Raw genomic sequence first — 21,273 nt, 5'->3', positions numbered from 1 at the left:
AGGATGTAAGGCAAACAAATGGCACAGCCTATAGAAATAAAGGAAGTCCGTATCTAGACGGCACCTGGGGGAACGTTCCAGGATCAGGGGTGAAGTTCGAAACTTCCCAAATCCGGAAAGGAGACAGAAAAATATCTTTCCTGGATAGAGGGATTCATCACATTCGTCTAATTTGTCTTGGAACCATTGTGTCCGTGAAGGGGGATGCCAGGACCACCTCGAGTTTGGAGTTTCTGACCTCAGGATGTCAAACCAACCCAGATGACCACGTGTTCCCAGTGCTTAGTTTGACCCAGGCTAGGACAGCAAAGACTCCTTCAAGTGACCGGTGCAAATTCAAAGACAACAACCAAGAGTCACAAAAGCTCTCACACCTCGGCCTAGAGAACATACGGTGATTCCAGAAATGCAAAACGAATCACTTGGAATGAAGGGGAACGGACTGATAAGCATGTCTAGGGGGATAGCTGAGAAATACCATGACGATTCTCCTATGGAAAAGAGACAAAGGTCCCAGAAAATGGAAGGCGAACAGAAATCACCCCTGGATAATCCACAATGAAAGATGATGTCCGTCTTTAGACAGACTCTGCTGGAACGTTTGAAAGGCAGAGAAATTCACAAGCCAAAAGACGGCAGCGAAGGTCAAGGCTGGGCTAAGTGGGAAGGGTGAGTTATGAGACTGCTCCAAGCGGGCCAGGAAACCGTGTGTCCGTGAAGCTTGCCGGGACAGCAGAGACACGATTCTGACAAATCCTCTGACATCGCAGTGGACCCGAAAAACAACCTGGCCTCATCTACACAGTGCCAGACTTGGGCTCAAGTAGCATATTCAAGTCCCATTGCCCTCAACTGCAGGTTGCCAACGGAACATGAAAGGGGCCGGCCGGTGGTGCAGCGGTGAGGTCCGCACCTTCTGGGTCGGTGGCCCGGGGTGGGCCGGGTGGACCCTCGGGTGAGCCTGCTCACCACTGCTTCAGGCCTTCTGGGGCAGGCATCCGAGGTAGTGTAGAGGCAGATGGGAAGGGACGTTAGACAGGGCCAGACTTCCACAGCAAAGGCAGGAGCATTGCCAGCAGATGTGAGCTCAGCGATGCACTTCTGCCAGAACAAAACCGATTCAAAGTTGCAAAGCATAGAGAAACTGAAGCTGAAAAGAAAAAGTGAAAAACTGCATGCCAGTGAGAAGGATGAGATCTCTATGAAGAAACTTAGCAAAACAGGTGAAAGCCATGGCAATGGAAAACTAACAAACGTTGGGGGAAAGAAATTCAAGAAGACACAAGGAGAAAGAAGGAGATTCCAGGATCTAGGAGTGGAAGCATCAACACACTGGAGACGTCCCTACCAGAGCAAGGAACCTCTGGATTCCATGCAATCCCAGTCAAAGTTGCAGCAATGTTTCCCACAGAGACAGAAGAGGGAATCCTAAAGTTTCTAGCCAGCAACAAGAGACCCTGACTAGGCAAAGGAATCCTCAGGAAAACGAAAAAAGCAGGACGTGGCACACTTTCCGATTTCAACATATAGGACGAAGCACTAGGTACCGAGACGGCACAGTCTGGGCCCCAAAACAGGCACACAGACCCATGCAACAGAATCGAGAACCCAGAGCCCAACTCAAACGTACATGGACAGCCCATTTTCGACCAGGGAGCCAAGAGGAGACAGCGGAGAAAGGAGAGCCTCTACCATAAACGCTGCTGGGAAGCCTGCACAGCCACATGGAACACAACGAGAGTACAGCATGATGTTACACCTGGCACACACACCACCTGAAATGGATCAAAGCCTTGAAGGGCAGACTTGAAACCGTGAACCTTGTAGCAGAAGACCTAGGCAGAGTGCTCTTTGCCATCTGTCTGAGCCGCCTGTTTGGAAGAAGCAAGTCCGACTGGGCCAGGGCAACCAAGTCAACAAGAAACCAACGGGACCACGTCAAATGCGGACGCTTCTGCCCAGTGAAGGAAACCATCGACTGAATGCAAAGATAGCACAACGACTGGGGGAGGATGTTTGCAAACCACACATCGGACAAGGGGTGGAAAGCCCAAAGATGCAATCAACTCGCACGTCCCCAGAAGAAAAAAAAAACAACAAGCCAATGAAAACCTGGGCAGAAGATGGAAACAGAGATTTCTGCCAAGAAGATCGAAAGAGGGCCAACGGGTGCATGAACACTTGTTCACCGTCATTAAGTCTCAGGCCAATGCAAATGCAAACTGCAAGGGCACAGCAGCTCACTGTGGTCAGAATGGCTATAAGGAAGCAGACAGGAAGCCACAAGTGTCAGAGAGGAGGTGGAGAGAAGGGAAGCCTCCTGCACCGTTGGTGGGAGTGCAGACCGGTGCAGCCACTACGCCAAGCGGTGTGGAACTGCCTCAGAACTTGAAGAATCCACGTCCCATATGATCCAGCTATTCCTCTGCGGCGTGTTGATCCAAAGAACTTGGAAACACTCCTGCATAAAGACATGTGCACCGCTGAGTTCACCACAGCGTCGCTCCCACTACCCAAGACTTGGAAGCCTCCCTGGTGCCCAGCAAGGGACCAGTGCAGAAGGAAGATGGGCTATAGCCACGCAATGGCATACCAGTCAGCCGGAACCAAGGATGCAATCCAGCCATTTGTGACCACCAGAATGGCTGTGAGGGTTTTAGGGAAGTGAAACAAGCCCCAGGGAGCAAGGCAAGTACCGTAGGACCTCACTTAAGAGGAGAAGCAAAAACAAGCGCTCAGGAACAGGTGGCACGGGACATTTGATTGGGGGTTCCCAGAGACAAAGCGGGGAGGTGTGAGAGGGTGAAACAGATGATGAGGCACAAGTGTGTGGTGAGGGCCTGCTATTAGGCTTACGCAGGGGAAGATGATGTAAGCTACACGGAAGTCTACATCGATGAGGATGCAAATCGGAAAGATATAGGATGTTCTAATGCAGGGTTGCGGCAATAAATTCACCTCAAAGCAAAAAATCCAAAATGGGGTCCAGAATGACGGCATAAAGCTTTGGGGCTGAAAGAGATTAGAGAAGGTGAACTTCCAAGGCTGGAAAATCACCTCAAAATGCGTACTGATGCTACAGAAAGGTAGACCATTCCAAATAGATGAAGAGCAATGCTACCCACAGCACATGCTGCCTGCTAAACCCATGCACCAACGGAAAAGGTTACCGTCCAGGATGTTACTACTAATCACCTTCACGAATAATCCAAACAGGCCCACGTGTTCCCAAGCTCAGGCAAAAGGTTGGTCCAAAAGTCCAATTCAGGGCCGGCCCCGTGGCGGAGCGGGTAAGCGCCCACGTTCCGCTTGGCCGGCCCAGGCCTCACTGTTTCACATCACGGGTGCAGATCACATTAGCAGTGTTAGGAAATATAGATTTCATGGTACGGTGCGGACAGGGATCATAAACTGAGTAGCAATGGTGAGGTCACCTTCTAATACGCACCAGAAAAAGAACCGTGAGGCTTTTACAATCCATGAACGCATCTGGTACACTTCCCCAAAGGAAGCAGGAAGGAAAACATGGGACCTGCCTAAGTGGAATCGGCAGAGTGCTAGGAGATGACACGATCATTGCGCATCAGAGGATTGCCCGGGCAACTTCAACCTGGGAGGGAGTCCAGGACTTTCTCTGGGGAACGTCCACCCACTTGGCCATCTACATAAAATGTAAGAGGTGAAACCCAGGATAATCTTACAGGACAGAAACCAGTGTCTAGAGAGAATGTAGCAGGCCTTCCAAAGTTCGAGGGGCAACACAGACACCGACAAGAAATCGAGAAAAAGGAAAACTATCCTACCTGGAAAGGGTGAGGAGTCAGACTGGCCTGAGATGGCTCTGAAACTCTGTGTGCACGCAGGTTGTCAGGACAACTTCGAATTTTGAGGTTGTTTATGACATCACGAGGATCATGTCCGCCAAGATGGCCACACGGTTACAGACCGAGGATTGGCCTAGGCTAGGCTATTAAAGGGAGGGATACCCAGAAACAGCTTTGAGAAACAGAAAGCGGACACAGAAACTGGAAGGCATAAAACAGACGCTGATTCGAGGGGTAAGAAAGGGATCCTTGGCAAGAAGCGAGAATAGAGGGACAAGCCCCGAGAGGAGAACGTTGTCATCTATTCAAGTCTATGGGGAGACCATGCTGATTCAAGCTTGCAACTTGATTGGAAGCAAGAGGCCGGACTTGGGCCTTATCAGACCTACATGGTCCTTCTGCCTTAAGCATAAGCCAAAGTCAAGAATGAGGTCTTGAGGACGTTGAAGAGAAGACTCTTTTCCTAGGCCCCTGGCATTCTTTGCAGATCAGTCTCACTTTCCATAGCTCTGGCGTCACGGGGGCCCACTGGGTACATGCTAATGTGTCCCAAGACATGTCTTGGAAGCCTTGAAGGAATGGAGCCCTGTCACGCTTGGGCTATGTCTCTTTGTTTGGAAGTGCTCTACAAGGGTGCTGAAAAGCACCCTTTTCCACAGGCCTTCGTTCCTTCGTGAAGGCTGCCCTCCCAGGCTAGTGTGCTCAGTTTGCCTCCATCGAAATTCTCTCCCCCTACCTCTTGCCGTAGAAGGATTATGGATTATGTGTTTTGACACCACATGTAAGGAAGTGGGCTGAAAATGAGAACATTACAATTCTGTTTCAAGAAAAATAAACAGGCCTGGGCTGAGGATGTAAGGCAAACAAATGGCACAGCCTATAGTAATAAGGAAGCCCGTATCTAGACGGCACCTGGGGGAACGTTCCAGGATCAGGGGTGAAGTTCGAAACTTCCCAAATCCGGAAAGGAGACAGAAAAATATCTTTCCTGGAGAGAGGAATTCATCAGATTCGTCTAATTTGTCTTGGAAACATTGTGTCCGTGAAGGGGGATGCCAGGACCACCTCGAGTTTGGAGTTTCTGACCTCAGGATGTCAAACCAAGCCAGATGACCACGTGTTCCCAGTGCTTAGTTTGACCCAGGCTAGGACAGCAAAGACTCCTTCAAGTGACCGGTGCAAATTCAAAGACAACAACCAAGAGTCACGAAAGCACTCACACCTCGGCCTAGAGAACATACGGTGATTCCAGAAATGCAAAACGAATCACTTGGAATGAAGGGGAACGGACTGATAAGCATGCCTAAGGGGGATAGCTGAGAAATACCATGACGATTCTCCTATGGAAAAGAGACAAAGGTCCCAGAAAATGGAAGGCGAACAGAAATCACCCCTGGATAATCCACAATGAAAGATGATGTCCGTCTTTAGACAGACTCTGCTGGAACGTTTGAAAGGCAGAGAAATTCACAAGCCAAAAGACGGCAGCGAAGGTCAAGGCTGGGCTAAGTGGGAAGGGTGAGTTATGAGACTGCTCCAAGCGGGCCAGGAAACCGTGTGTCCGTGAAGCTTGCCGGGACAGAAGAGACACGATTCTGACAAATCCTCTGACATCGCAGTGGACCCGAAAAACAACCTGGCCTCATCTACACAGTGCCAGACTTGGGCTCAAGTAGCATATTCAAGTCCCATTGCCCTCAACTGCAGGTTGCCAACGGAACATGAAAGGGGCCGGCCAGTGGTGCAGCGGTGAGGTCCGCACCTTCTGGGTCGGTGGCCCGGGGTGGGCCGGGTGGACCCTCGGGTGAGCCTGCTCACCACTGCTTCAGGCCTTCTGGGGCAGGCATCCGAGGTAGTGTAGAGGCAGATGGGAAGGGACGTTAGACAGGGCCAGACTTCCACAGCAAAGGCAGGAGCATTGCCAGCAGATGTGAGCTCAGCGATGCACTTCTGCCAGAACAAAACCGATTCAAAGTTGCAAAGCATAGAGAAACTGAAGCTGAAAAGAAAAAGTGAAAAACTGCATGCCAGTGAGAAGGATGAGATCTCTATGAAGAAACTTAGCAAAACAGGTGAAAGCCATGGCAATGGAAAACTAACAAACGTTGGGGGAAAGAAATTCAAGAAGACACAAGGAGAAAGAAGGAGATTCCAGGATCTAGGAGTGGAAGCATCAACACACTGGAGACGTCCCTACCAGAGCAAGGAACCTCTGGATTCCATGCAATCCCAGTCAAAGTTGCAGCAATGTTTCCCACAGAGACAGAAGAGGGAATCCTAAAGTTTCTAGCCAGCAACAAGAGACCCTGACTAGGCAAAGGAATCCTCAGGAAAACGAAAAAAGCAGGACGTGGCACACTTTCCGATTTCAACATATAGGACGAAGCACTAGGTACCGAGACGGCACAGTCTGGGCCCCAAAACAGGCACACAGACCCATGCAACAGAATCGAGAACCCAGAGCCCAACTCAAACGTACATGGACAGCCCATTTTCGACCAGGGAGCCAAGAGGAGACAGCGGAGAAAGGAGAGCCTCTACCATAAACGCTGCTGGGAAGCCTGCACAGCCACATGGAACACAACGAGAGTACAGCATGATGTTACACCTGGCACACACACCACCTGAAATGGATCAAAGCCTTGAAGGGCAGACTTGAAACCGTGAACCTTGTAGCAGAAGACCTAGGCAGAGTGCTCTTTGCCATCTGTCTGAGCCGCCTGTTTGGAAGAAGCAAGTCCGACTGGGCCAGGGCAACCAAGTCAACAAGAAACCAACGGGACCACGTCAAATGCGGACGCTTCTGCCCAGTGAAGGAAACCATCGACTGAATGCAAAGATAGCACAACGACTGGGGGAGGATGTTTGCAAACCACACATCGGACAAGGGGTGGAAAGCCCAAAGATGCAATCAACTCGCACGTCCCCAGAAGAAAAAAAAAACAACAAGCCAATGAAAACCTGGGCAGAAGATGGAAACAGAGATTTCTGCCAAGAAGATCGAAAGAGGGCCAACGGGTGCATGAACACTTGTTCACCGTCATTAAGTCTCAGGCCAATGCAAATGCAAACTGCAAGGGCACAGCAGCTCACTGTGGTCAGAATGGCTATAAGGAAGCAGACAGGAAGCCACAAGTGTCAGAGAGGAGGTGGAGAGAAGGGAAGCCTCCTGCACCGTTGGTGGGAGTGCAGACCGGTGCAGCCACTACGCCAAGCGGTGTGGAACTGCCTCAGAACTTGAAGAATCCACGTCCCATATGATCCAGCTATTCCTCTGCGGCGTGTTGATCCAAAGAACTCGGAAACACTCCTGCATAAAGACATGTGCACCGCTGAGTTCACCACAGCGTCGCTCCCACTACCCAAGACTTGGAAGCCTCCCTGGTGCCCAGCAAGGGACCAGTGCAGAAGGAAGATGGGCTATAGCCACGCAATGGCATACCAGTCAGCCGGAACCAAGGATGCAATCCAGCCATTTGTGACCACCAGAATGGCTGGGAGGGTTTTAGGGAAGTGAAACAAGCCCCAGGGAGCAAGGCAAGTACCGTAGGACCTCACTTAAGAGGAGAAGCAAAAACAAGCGCTCAGGAACAGGTGGCACGGGACATTTGATTGGGGGTTCCCAGAGACAAAGCGGGGAGGTGTGAGAGGGTGAAACAGATGATGAGGCACAAGTGTGTGGTGAGGGCCTGCTATTAGGCTTACGCAGGGGAAGATGATGTAAGCTACACGGAAGTCTACATCGATGAGGATGCAAATCGGAAAGATATAGGATGTTCTAATGCAGGGTTGCGGCAATAAATTCACCTCAAAGCAAAAAATCCAAAATGGGGTCCAGAATGACGGCATAAAGCTTTGGGGCTGAAAGAGATTAGAGAAGGTGAACTTCCAAGGCTGGAAAATCACCTCAAAATGCGTACTGATGCTACAGAAAGGTAGACCATTCCAAATAGATGAAGAGCAATGCTACCCACAGCACATGCTGCCTGCTAAACCCATGCACCAACGGAAAAGGTTACCGTGCAGGATGTTACTACTAATCACCTTCACGAATAATCCAAACAGGCCCACGTGTTCCCAAGCTCAGGCAAAAGGTTGGTCCAAAAGTCCAATTCAGGGCCGGCCCCATGGCGGAGCGGGTAAGCGCCCACGTTCCGCTTGGCCGGCCCAGGCCTCACTGTTTCACATCACGGGTGCAGATCACATTAGCAGTATTAGGAAATATAGATTTCATGGTACGGTGCGGACAGGGATCATAAACTGAGTAGCAATGGTGAGGTCACCTTCTAATACGCACCAGAAAAAGAACCGTGAGGCTTTTACAATCCATGAACGCATCTGGTACACTTCCCCAAAGGAAGCAGGAAGGAAAACATGGGACCTGCCTAAGTGGAATCGGCAGAGTGCTAGGAGATGACACGATCATTGCGCATCAGAGGATTGCCCGGGCAACTTCAACCTGGGAGGGAGTCCAGGACTTTCTCTGGGGAACGTCCACCCACTTGGCCATCTACATAAAATGTAAGAGGTGAAACCCAGGATAATCTTACAGGACAGAAACCAGTGTCTAGAGAGAATGTAGCAGGCCTTCCAAAGTTCGAGGGGCAACACAGACACCGACAAGAAATCGAGAAAAAGGAAAACTATCCTACCTGGAAAGGGTGAGGAGTCAGACTGGCCTGAGATGGTTCTGAAACTCTGTGTGCACGCAGGTTGTCAGGACAACTTCGAATTTTGAGGTTGTTTATGACATCACGAGGATCATGTCCGCCAAGATGGCCACACGGTTACAGACCGAGGATTGGCCTAGGCTAGGCTATTAAAGGGAGGGATACCCAGAAACAGCTTTGAGAAACAGAAAGCGGACACAGAAACTGGAAGGCATAAAACAGACGCTGATTCGAGGGGTAAGAAAGGGATCCTTGGCAAGAAGCGAGAATAGAGGGACAAGCCCCGAGAGGAGAACGTTGTCATCTATTCAAGTCTATGGGGAGGCCATGCTGATTCAAGCTTGCAACTTGATTGGAAGCAAGAGGCCGGACTTGGGCCTTATCAGACCTACGTGGTCCTTCTGCCTTAAGCATAAGCCAAAGTCAAGAATGAGGTCTTGAGGACGTTGAAGAGAAGCCTCGATGCCTCCTTTCCTAGGCCCCTGGCATTCTTTGCAGATCAGTCTCACTTTCCATAGCTCTGGCGTCACGGGGGCCACTGGGTACATGCTAATGTGTCCCAAGACATGTCTTGGAAGCCTTGAAGGAATGGAGCCCTGTCACGCTTGGGCTATGTCTCTTTGTTTGGAAGTGCTCTACAAGGGTGCTGAAAAGCACCCTTTTCCACAGGCCTTCGTTCCTTCGTGAAGGCTGCCCTCCCAGGCTAGTGTGCTCAGTTTGCCTCCATCGAAATTCTCTCCCCCTACCTCTTGCCGTAGAAGGATTATGGATTATGTGTTTTGACACCACATGTAAGGAAGTGGGCTGAAAATGAGAACATTACAATTCTGTTTCAAGAAAAATAAACAGGCCTGGGCTGAGGATGTAAGGCAAACAAATGGCACAGCCTATAGAAATAAAGGAAGTCCGTATCTAGACGGCACCTGGGGGAACGTTCCAGGATCAGGGGTGAAGTTCGAAACTTCCCAAATCCGGAAAGGAGACAGAAAAATATCATTCCTGGAGAGAGGGATTCATCACATTCGTCTAATTTGTCTTGGAACCATTATGTCCGTGAAGGGGGATGCCAGGACCACCTCGAGTTTGGAGTTTCTGACCTCAGGATGTCAAACCAACCCAGATGACCACGTGTTCCCAGTGCTTAGTTTGACCCAGGCTAGGACAGCAAAGACTCCTTCAAGTGACCGGTGCAAATTCAAAGACAACAACCAAGAGTCACGAAAGCTCTCACACCTCGGCCTAGAGAACATACGGTGATTCCAGAAATGCAAAACGAATCACTTGGAATGAAGGGGAACGGACTGATAAGCATGTCTAGGGGGATAGCTGAGAAATACCATGACGATTCTCCTATGGAAAAGAGACAAAGGTCCCAGAAAATGGAAGGCGAACAGAAATCACCCCTGGATAATCCACAATGAAAGATGATGTCCGTCTTTAGACAGACTCTGCTGGAACGTTTGAAAGGCAGAGAAATTCACAAGCCAAAAGACGGCAGCGAAGGTCAAGGCTGGGCTAAGTGGGAAGGGTGAGTTATGAGACTGCTCCAAGCGGGCCAGGAAACCGTGTGTCCGTGAAGCTTGCCGGGACAGCAGAGACACGATTCTGACAAATCCTCTGACATCGCAGTGGACCCGAAAAACAACCTGGCCTCATCTACACAGTGCCAGACTTGGGCTCAAGTAGCATATTCAAGTCCCATTGCCCTCAACTGCAGGTTGCCAACGGAACATGAAAGGGGCCGGCCGGTGGTGCAGCGGTGAGGTCCGCACCTTCTGGGTCGGTGGCCCGGGGTGGGCCGGGTGGACCCTCGGGTGAGCCTGCTCACCACTGCTTCAGGCCTTCTGGGGCAGGCATCCGAGGTAGTGTAGAGGCAGATGGGAAGGGACGTTAGACAGGGCCAGACTTCCACAGCAAAGGCAGGAGCATTGCCAGCAGATGTGAGCTCAGCGATGCACTTCTGCCAGAACAAAACCGATTCAAAGTTGCAAAGCATAGAGAAACTGAAGCTGAAAAGAAAAAGTGAAAAACTGCATGCCAGTGAGAAGGATGAGATCTCTATGAAGAAACTTAGCAAAACAGGTGAAAGCCATGGCAATGGAAAACTAACAAACGTTGGGGGAAAGAAATTCAAGAAGACACAAGGAGAAAGAAGGAGATTCCAGGATCTAGGAGTGGAAGCATCAACACACTGGAGACGTCCCTACCAGAGCAAGGAACCTCTGGATTCCATGCAATCCCAGTCAAAGTTGCAGCAATGTTTCCCACAGAGACAGAAGAGGGAATCCTAAAGTTTCTAGCCAGCAACAAGAGACCCTGACTAGGCAAAGGAATCCTCAGGAAAACGAAAAAAGCAGGACGTGGCACACTTTCCGATTTCAACATATAGGACGAAGCACTAGGTACCGAGACGGCACAGTCTGGGCCCCAAAACAGGCACACAGACCCATGCAACAGAATCGAGAACCCAGAGCCCAACTCAAACGTACATGGACAGCCCATTTTCGACCAGGGAGCCAAGAGGAGACAGCGGAGAAAGGAGAGCCTCTACCATAAACGCTGCTGGGAAGCCTGCACAGCCACATGGAACACAACGAGAGTACAGCATGATGTTACACCTGGCACACACACCACCTGAAATGGATCAAAGCCTTGAAGGGCAGACTTGAAACCGTGAACCTTGTAGCAGAAGACCTAGGCAGAGTGCTCTCTGCCATCTGTCTGAGCCGCCTGTTTGGAAGAAGCAAGTCCGACTGGGCCAGGGCAACCAAGTCAACAAGAAACCAACGGGACCACGTCAAATGCGGACGCTTCTGCCCAGTGAAGGAAACCATCGACTGAATGCAAAGATAGCACAACGACTGGGGGAGGATGTTTGCAAACCACACATCGGACAAGGGGTGGAAAGCCCAAAGATGCAATCAACTCGCACGTCCCCAGAAGAAAAAAAAAACAACAAGCCAATGAAAACCTGGGCAGAAGATGGAAACAGAGATTTCTGCCAAGAAGATCGAAAGAGGGCCAACGGGTGCATGAACACTTGTTCACCGTCATTAAGTCTCAGGCCAATGCAAATGCAAACTGCAAGGGCACAGCAGCTCACTGTGGTCAGAATGGCTATAAGGAAGCAGACAGGAAGCCACAAGTGTCAGAGAGGAGGTGGAGAGAAGGGAAGCCTCCTGCACCGTTGGTGGGAGTGCAGACCGGTGCAGCCACTACGCCAAGCGGTGTGGAACTGCCTCAGAACTTGAAGAATCCACGTCCCATATGATCCAGCTATTCCTCTGCGGCGTGTTGATCCAAAGAACTCGGAAACACTCCTGCATAAAGACATGTGCACCGCTGAGTTCACCACAGCGTCGCTCCCACTACCCAAGACTTGGAAGCCTCCCTGGTGCCCAGCAAGGGACCAGTGCAGAAGGAAGATGGGCTATAGCCACGCAATGGCATACCAGTCAGCCGGAACCAAGGATGCAATCCAGCCATTTGTGACCACCAGAATGGCTGTGAGGGTTTTAGGGAAGTGAAACAAGCCCCAGGGAGCAAGGCAAGTACCGTAGGACCTCACTTAAGAGGAGAAGCAAAAACAAGCGCTCAGGAACAGGTGGCACGGGACATTTGATTGGGGGTTCCCAGAGACAAAGCGGGGAGGTGTGAGAGGGTGAAACAGATGATGAGGCACAAGTGTGTGGTGAGGGCCTGCTATTAGGCTTACGCAGGGGAAGATGATGTAAGCTACACGGAAGTCTACATCGATGAGGATGCAAATCGGAAAGATATAGGATGTTCTAATGCAGGGTTGCGGCAATAAATTCACCTCAAAGCAAAAAATCCAAAATGGGGTCCAGAATGACGGCATAAAGCTTTGGGGCTGAAAGAGATTAGAGAAGGTGAACTTCCAAGGCTGGAAAATCACCTCAAAATGCGTACTGATGCTACAGAAAGGTAGACCATTCCAAATAGATGAAGAGCAATGCTACCCACAGCACATGCTGCCTGCTAAACCCATGCACCAACGGAAAAGGTTACCGTGCAGGATGTTACTACTAATCACCTTCACGAATAATCCAAACAGGCCCACGTGTTCCCAAGCTCAGGCAAAAGGTTGGTCCAAAAGTCCAATTCAGGGCCGGCCCCATGGCGGAGCGGGTAAGCGCCCACGTTCCGCTTGGCCGGCCCAGGCCTCACTGTTTCACATCACGGGTGCAGATCACATTAGCAGTATTAGGAAATATAGATTTCATGGTACGGTGCGGACAGGGATCATAAACTGAGTAGCAATGGTGAGGTCACCTTCTAATACGCACCAGAAAAAGAACCGTGAGGCTTTTACAATCCATGAACGCATCTGGTACACTTCCCCAAAGGAAGCAGGAAGGAAAACATGGGACCTGCCTAAGTGGAATCGGCAGAGTGCTAGGAGATGACACGATCATTGCGCATCAGAGGATTGCCCGGGCAACTTCAACCTGGGAGGGAGTCCAGGACTTTCTCTGGGGAACGTCCACCCACTTGGCCATCTACATAAAATGTAAGAGGTGAAACCCAGGATAATCTTACAGGACAGAAACCAGTGTCTAGAGAGAATGTAGCAGGCCTTCCAAAGTTCGAGGGGCAACACAGACACCGACAAGAAATCGAGAAAAAGGAAAACTATCCTACCTGGAAAGGGTGAGGAGTCAGACTGGCCTGAGATGGCTCTGAAACTCTGTGTGCACGCAGGTTGTCAGGACAACTTCGAATTTTGAGGTTGTTTATGACATCACGAGGATCATGTCCGCCAAGATGGCCACACGGTTACAGACCGAGGATTGGCCTAGGCTAGGCTATTAAAGGGAGGGATACCCAGAAACAGCTTTGAGAAACAGAAAGCGGACACAGAAACTGGAAGGCATAAAACAGACGCTGATTCGAGGGGTAAGAAAGGGATCCTTGGCAAGAAGCGAGAATAGAGGGACAAGCCCCGAGAGGAGAACGTTGTCATCTATTCAAGTCTATGGGGAGGCCATGCTGATTCAAGCTTGCAACTTGATTGGAAGCAAGAGGCCGGACTTGGGCCTTATCAGACCTACGTGGTCCTTCTGCCTTAAGCATAAGCCAAAGTCAAGAATGAGGTCTTGAGGACGTTGAAGAGAAGCCTCGATGCCTCCTTTCCTAGGCCCCTGGCATTCTTTGCAGATCAGTCTCACTTTCCATAGCTCTGGCGTCACGGGGGCCACTGGGTACATGCTAATGTGTCCCAAGACATGTCTTGGAAGCCTTGAAGGAATGGAGCCCTGTCACGCTTGGGCTATGTCTCTTTGTTTGGAAGTGCTCTACAAGGGTGCTGAAAAGCACCCTTTTCCACAGGCCTTCGTTCCTTCGTGAAGGCTGCCCTCCCAGGCTAGTGTGCTCAGTTTGCCTCCATCGAAATTCTCTCCCCCTACCTCTTGCCGTAGAAGGATTATGGATTATGTGTTTTGACACCACATGTAAGGAAGTGGGCTGAAAATGAGAACATTACAATTCTGTTTCAAGAAAAATAAACAGGCCTGGGCTGAGGATGTAAGGCAAACAAATGGCACAGCCTATAGAAATAAAGGAAGTCCGTATCTAGACGGCACCTGGGGGAACGTTCCAGGATCAGGGGTGAAGTTCGAAACTTCCCAAATCCGGAAAGGAGACAGAAAAATATCTTTCCTGGAGAGAGGGATTCATCACATTCGTCTAATTTGTCTTGGAACCATTATGTCCGTGAAGGGGGATGCCAGGACCACCTCGAGTTTGGAGTTTCTGACCTCAGGATGTCAAACCAACCCAGATGACCACGTGTTCCCAGTGCTTAGTTTGACCCAGGCTAGGACAGCAAAGACTCCTTCAAGTGACCGGTGCAAATTCAAAGACAACAACCAAGAGTCACGAAAGCTCTCACACCTCGGCCTAGAGAACATACGGTGATTCCAGAAATGCAAAACGAATCACTTGGAATGAAGGGGAACGGACTGATAAGCATGTCTAGGGGGATAGCTGAGAAATACCATGACGATTCTCCTATGGAAAAGAGACAAAGGTCCCAGAAAATGGAAGGCGAACAGAAATCACCCCTGGATAATCCACAATGAAAGATGATGTCCGTCTTTAGACAGACTCTGCTGGAACGTTTGAAAGGCAGAGAAATTCACAAGCCAAAAGACGGCAGCGAAGGTCAAGGCTGGGCTAAGTGGGAAGGGTGAGTTATGAGACTGCTCCAAGCGGGCCAGGAAACCGTGTGTCCGTGAAGCTTGCCGGGACAGCAGAGACACGATTCTGACAAATCCTCTGACATCGCAGTGGACCCGAAAAACAACCTGGCCTCATCTACACAGTGCCAGACTTGGGCTCAAGTAGCATATTCAAGTCCCATTGCCCTCAACTGCAGGTTGCCAACGGAACATGAAAGGGGCCGGCCGGTGGTGCAGCGGTGAGGTCCGCACCTTCTGGGTCGGTGGCCCGGGGTGGGCCGGGTGGACCCTCGGGTGAGCCTGCTCACCACTGCTTCAGGCCTTCTGGGGCAGGCATCCGAGGTAGTGTAGAGGCAGATGGGAAGGGACGTTAGACAGGGCCAGACTTCCACAGCAAAGGCAGGAGCATTGCCAGCAGATGTGAGCTCAGCGATGCACTTCTGCCAGAACAAAACCGATTCAAAGTTGCAAAGCATAGAGAAACTGAAGCTGAAAAGAAAAAGTGAAAAACTGCATGCCAGTGAGAAGGATGAGATCTCTATGAAGAAACTTAGCAAAACAGGTGAAAGCCATGGCAATGGAAAACTAACAAACGTTGGGGGAAAGAAATTCAAGAAGACACAAGGAGAAAGAAGGAGATTCCAGGATCTAGGAGTGGAAGCATCAACACACTGGAGACGTCCCTACCAGAGCAAGGAACCTCTGGATTCCATGCAATCCCAGTCAAAGTTGCAGCAATGTTTCCCACAGAGACAGAAGAGGGAATCCTAAAGTTTCTAGCCAGCAACAAGAGACCCTGACTAGGCAAAGGAATCCTCAGGAAAACGAAAAAAGCAGGACGTGGCACACTTTCCGATTTCAACATATAGGACGAAGCACTAGGTACCGAGACGGCACAGTCTGGGCCCCAAAACAGGCACACAGACCCATGCAACAGAATCGAGAACCCAGAGCCCAACTCAAACGTACATGGACAGCCCATTTTCGACCAGGGAGCCAAGAGGAGACAGCGGAGAAAGGAGAGCCTCTACCATAAACGCTGCTGGGAAGCCTGCACAGCCACATGGAACACAACGAGAGTACAGCATGATGTTACACCTGGCACACACACCACCTGAAATGGATCAAAGCCTTGAAGGGCAGACTTGAAACCGTGAACCTTGTAGCAGAAGACCTAGGCAGAGTGCTCTTTGCCATCTGTCTGAGCCGCCTGTTTGGAAGAAGCAAGTCCGACTGGGCCAGGGCAACCAAGTCAACAAGAAACCAACGGGACCACGTCAAATGCGGACGCTTCTGCCCAGTGAAGGAAACCATCGACTGAATGCAAAGATAGCACAACGACTGGGGGAGGATGTTTGCAAACCACACATCGGACAAGGGGTGGAAAGCCCAAAGATGCAATCAACTCGCACGTCCCCAGAAGAAAAAAAAAACAACAAGCCAATGAAAACCTGGGCAGAAGATGGAAACAGAGATTTCTGCCAAGAAGATCGAAAGAGGGCCAACGGGTGCATGAACACTTGTTCACCGTCATTAAGTCTCAGGCCAATGCAAATGCAAACTGCAAGGGCACAGCAGCTCACTGTGGTCAGAATGGCTATAAGGAAGCAGACAGGAAGCCACAAGTGTCAGAGAGGAGGTGGAGAGAAGGGAAGCCTCCTGCACCGTTGGTGGGAGTGCAGACCGGTGCAGCCACTACGCCAAGCGGTGTGGAACTGCCTCAGAACTTGAAGAATCCACGTCCCATATGATCCAGCTATTCCTCTGCGGCGTGTTGATCCAAAGAACTTGGAAACACTCCTGCATAAAGACATGTGCACCGCTGAGTTCACCACAGCGTCGCTCCCACTACCCAAGACTTGGAAGCCTCCCTGGTGCCCAGCAAGGGACCAGTGCAGAAGGAAGATGGGCTATAGCCACGCAATGGCATACCAGTCAGCCGGAACCAAGGATGCAATCCAGCCATTTGTGACCACCAGAATGGCTGTGAGGGTTTTAGGGAAGTGAAACAAGCCCCAGGGAGCAAGGCAAGTACCGTAGGACCTCACTTAAGAGGAGAAGCAAAAACAAGCGCTCAGGAACAGGTGGCACGGGACATTTGATTGGGGGTTCCCAGAGACAAAGCGGGGAGGTGTGAGAGGGTGAAACAGATGATGAGGCACAAGTGTGTGGTGAGGGCCTGCTATTAGGCTTACGCAGGGGAAGATGATGTAAGCTACACGGAAGTCTACATCGATGAGGATGCAAATCGGAAAGATATAGGATGTTCTAATGCAGGGTTGCGGCAATAAATTCACCTCAAAGCAAAAAATCCAAAATGGGGTCCAGAATGACGGCATAAAGCTTTGGGGCTGAAAGAGATTAGAGAAGGTGAACTTCCAAGGCTGGAAAATCACCTCAAAATGCGTACTGATGCTACAGAAAGGTAGACCATTCCAAATAGATGAAGAGCAATGCTACCCACAGCACATGCTGCCTGCTAAACCCATGCACCAACGGAAAAGGTTACCGTCCAGGATGTTACTACTAATCACCTTCACGAATAATCCAAACAGGCCCACGTGTTCCCAAGCTCAGGCAAAAGGTTGGTCCAAAAGTCCAATTCAGGGCCGGCCCCGTGGCGGAGCGGGTAAGCGCCCACGTTCCGCTTGGCCGGCCCAGGCCTCACTGTTTCACATCACGGGTGCAGATCACATTAGCAGTGTTAGGAAATATAGATTTCATGGTACGGTGCGGACAGGGATCATAAACTGAGTAGCAATGGTGAGGTCACCTTCTAATACGCACCAGAAAAAGAACCGTGAGGCTTTTACAATCCATGAACGCATCTGGTACACTTCCCCAAAGGAAGCAGGAAGGAAAACATGGGACCTGCCTAAGTGGAATCGGCAGAGTGCTAGGAGATGACACGATCATTGCGCATCAGAGGATTGCCCGGGCAACTTCAACCTGGGAGGGAGTCCAGGACTTTCTCTGGGGAACGTCCACCCACTTGGCCATCTACATAAAATGTAAGAGGTGAAACCCAGGATAATCTTACAGGACAGAAACCAGTGTCTAGAGAGAATGTAGCAGGCCTTCCAAAGTTCGAGGGGCAACACAGACACCGACAAGAAATCGAGAAAAAGGAAAACTATCCTACCTGGAAAGGGTGAGGAGTCAGACTGGCCTGAGATGGCTCTGAAACTCTGTGTGCACGCAGGTTGTCAGGACAACTTCGAATTTTGAGGTTGTTTATGACATCACGAGGATCATGTCCGCCAAGATGGCCACACGGTTACAGACCGAGGATTGGCCTAGGCTAGGCTATTAAAGGGAGGGATACCCAGAAACAGCTTTGAGAAACAGAAAGCGGACACAGAAACTGGAAGGCATAAAACAGACGCTGATTCGAGGGGTAAGAAAGGGATCCTTGGCAAGAAGCGAGAATAGAGGGACAAGCCCCGAGAGGAGAACGTTGTCATCTATTCAAGTCTATGGGGAGACCATGCTGATTCAAGCTTGCAACTTGATTGGAAGCAAGAGGCCGGACTTGGGCCTTATCAGACCTACATGGTCCTTCTGCCTTAAGCATAAGCCAAAGTCAAGAATGAGGTCTTGAGGACGTTGAAGAGAAGACTCGATGCCTCCTTTCCTAGGCCCCTGGCATTCTTTGCAGATCAGTCTCACTTTCCATAGCTCTGGCGTCACGGGGGCCCACTGGGTACATGCTAATGTGTCCCAAGACATGTCTTGGAAGCCTTGAAGGAATGGAGCCCTGTCACGCTTGGGCTATGTCTCTTTGTTTGGAAGTGCTCTACAAGGGTGCTGAAAAGCACCCTTTTCCACAGGCCTTCGTTCCTTCGTGAAGGCTGCCCTCCCAGGCTAGTGTGCTCAGTTTGCCTCCATCGAAATTCTCTCCCCCTACCTCTTGCCGTAGAAGGATTATGGATTATGTGTTTTGACACCACATGTAAGGAAGTGGGCTGAAAATGAGAACATTACAATTCTGTTTCAAGAAAAATAAACAGGCCTGGGCTGAGGATGTAAGGCAAACAAATGGCACAGCCTATAGTAATAAGGAAGCCCGTATCTAGACGGCACCTGGGGGAACGTTCCAGGATCAGGGGTGAAGTTCGAAACTTCCCAAATCCGGAAAGGAGACAGAAAAATATCTTTCCTGGAGAGAGGAATTCATCAGATTCGTCTAATTTGTCTTGGAAACATTGTGTCCGTGAAGGGGGATGCCAGGACCACCTCGAGTTTGGAGTTTCTGACCTCAGGATGTCAAACCAAGCCAGATGACCACGTGTTCCCAGTGCTTAGTTTGACCCAGGCTAGGACAGCAAAGACTCCTTCAAGTGACCGGTGCAAATTCAAAGACAACAACCAAGAGTCACGAAAGCACTCACACCTCGGCCTAGAGAACATACGGTGATTCCAGAAATGCAAAACGAATCACTTGGAATGAAGGGGAACGGACTGATAAGCATGCCTAAGGGGGATAGCTGAGAAATACCATGACGATTCTCCTATGGAAAAGAGACAAAGGTCCCAGAAAATGGAAGGCGAACAGAAATCACCCCTGGATAATCCACAATGAAAGATGATGTCCGTCTTTAGACAGACTCTGCTGGAACGTTTGAAAGGCAGAGAAATTCACAAGCCAAAAGACGGCAGCGAAGGTCAAGGCTGGGCTAAGTGGGAAGGGTGAGTTATGAGACTGCTCCAAGCGGGCCAGGAAACCGTGTGTCCGTGAAGCTTGCCGGGACAGAAGAGACACGATTCTGACAAATCCTCTGACATCGCAGTGGACCCGAAAAACAACCTGGCCTCATCTACACAGTGCCAGACTTGGGCTCAAGTAGCATATTCAAGTCCCATTGCCCTCAACTGCAGGTTGCCAACGGAACATGAAAGGGGCCGGCCAGTGGTGCAGCGGTGAGGTCCGCACCTTCTGGGTCGGTGGCCCGGGGTGGGCCGGGTGGACCCTCGGGTGAGCCTGCTCACCACTGCTTCAGGCCTTCTGGGGCAGGCATCCGAGGTAGTGTAGAGGCAGATGGGAAGGGACGTTAGACAGGGCCAGACTTCCACAGCAAAGGCAGGAGCATTGCCAGCAGATGTGAGCTCAGCGATGCACTTCTGCCAGAACAAAACCGATTCAAAGTTGCAAAGCATAGAGAAACTGAAGCTGAAAAGAAAAAGTGAAAAACTGCATGCCAGTGAGAAGGATGAGATCTCTATGAAGAAACTTAGCAAAACAGGTGAAAGCCATGGCAATGGAAAACTAACAAACGTTGGGGGAAAGAAATTCAAGAAGACACAAGGAGAAAGAAGGAGATTCCAGGATCTAGGAGTGGAAGCATCAACACACTGGAGACGTCCCTACCAGAGCAAGGAACCTCTGGATTCCATGCAATCCCAGTCAAAGTTGCAGCAATGTTTCCCACAGAGACAGAAGAGGGAATCCTAAAGTTTCTAGCCAGCAACAAGAGACCCTGACTAGGCAAAGGAATCCTCAGGAAAACGAAAAAAGCAGGACGTGGCACACTTTCCGATTTCAACATATAGGACGAAGCACTAGGTACCGAGACGGCACAGTCTGGGCCCCAAAACAGGCACACAGACCCATGCAACAGAATCGAGAACCCAGAGCCCAACTCAAACGTACATGGACAGCCCATTTTCGACCAGGGAGCCAAGAGGAGACAGCGGAGAAAGGAGAGCCTCTACCATAAACGCTGCTGGGAAGCCTGCACAGCCACATGGAACACAACGAGAGTACAGCATGATGTTACACCTGGCACACACACCACCTGAAATGGATCAAAGCCTTGAAGGGCAGACTTGAAACCGTGAACCTTGTAGCAGAAGACCTAGGCAGAGTGCTCTTTGCCATCTGTCTGAGCCGCCTGTTTGGAAGAAGCAAGTCCGACTGGGCCAGGGCAACCAAGTCAACAAGAAACCAACGGGACCACGTCAAATGCGGACGCTTCTGCCCAGTGAAGGAAACCATCGACTGAATGCAAAGATAGCACAACGACTGGGGGAGGATGTTTGCAAACCACACATCGGACAAGGGGTGGAAAGCCCAAAGATGCAATCAACTCGCACGTCCCCAGAAGAAAAAAAAAACAACAAGCCAATGAAAACCTGGGCAGAAGATGGAAACAGAGATTTCTGCCAAGAAGATCGAAAGAGGGCCAACGGGTGCATGAACACTTGTTCACCGTCATTAAGTCTCAGGCCAATGCAAATGCAAACTGCAAGGGCACAGCAGCTCACTGTGGTCAGAATGGCTATAAGGAAGCAGACAGGAAGCCACAAGTGTCAGAGAGGAGGTGGAGAGAAGGGAAGCCTCCTGCACCGTTGGTGGGAGTGCAGACCGGTGCAGCCACTACGCCAAGCGGTGTGGAACTGCCTCAGAACTTGAAGAATCCACGTCCCATATGATCCAGCTATTCCTCTGCGGCGTGTTGATCCAAAGAACTCGGAAACACTCCTGCATAAAGACATGTGCACCGCTGAGTTCACCACAGCGTCGCTCCCACTACCCAAGACTTGGAAGCCTCCCTGGTGCCCAGCAAGGGACCAGTGCAG

This window comes from Equus asinus, chromosome 1 (genome assembly GCF_041296235.1).
Source record: "Equus asinus isolate D_3611 breed Donkey chromosome 1, EquAss-T2T_v2, whole genome shotgun sequence".
NCBI lineage: Eukaryota > Metazoa > Chordata > Mammalia > Perissodactyla > Equidae > Equus > Equus asinus.
Note: the sequence above shows the minus strand (reverse complement) of the source record.